Raw genomic sequence first — 722 nt, 5'->3', positions numbered from 1 at the left:
CATGTGTTGCACGCGTGCACACCTGATCAGACTCATCACGGGAACTGCCAGAGCCACACACCCACACATACGTGTTCGCCAACGCCCTCGCATCAATCAGCCATCCGCGACAGTGGCCATCATTTCATCAGCTTCGAAGGAGTGCTGCCAGCACAACCCACCCCTCGCCGCTTGTGCGTAACCGCATCACCACCCACCTTCTCCCCCTGGTTGTCGTCTTCGTCGTTGTGGCGGTTCTGCCTGCTGACTGGTGGCATGCATCGTCGCCCTCAGTTCATATCATGTCCATGTCTCTATCTATTCGTGTCATGTATGTTCAGCCCCCGTGCACCCCTCCCTCCTCACTTACCGCATTTTGGTGTTGTGCCACCGCACTTGCTCCTCTGCCTCCAGTACATGAACAGCGGTGATTTCACGGCGTGCGTGCTTTCCCTCGGCCACACGGACGCGAGTGAGGAAGCAACTCTTGCATCCTGCATCTCAGGGTGCCAATCAAGCAACTCAACCTGCCGGTGAGTTGTGAAAGGCTGACGCAGCGGCGTCTTGGAGTGTCGGGGTGTACGCTGTGTACATACAGCTAACAGCAAGTAGTTGACTATGAACTTGCTATCTGGGCACGTTTTGTACTCTGTTCGAGGATTCCTTCTTGGCAGTGCTTGCCGCCTAAATGCCTATTGGGGTGTCATCTGGGTCCTGCATCAGTGCTTACCTCTGCTGCCTGA

Source organism: Salpingoeca rosetta (genome assembly GCF_000188695.1).
Source record: "Salpingoeca rosetta unplaced genomic scaffold supercont1.2, whole genome shotgun sequence".
NCBI classification, from domain to species: domain Eukaryota; class Choanoflagellata; order Craspedida; family Salpingoecidae; genus Salpingoeca; species Salpingoeca rosetta.
The sequence above is the reverse complement of the archived record's forward strand: the minus strand, read 5'-3'. Positions refer to the sequence as shown.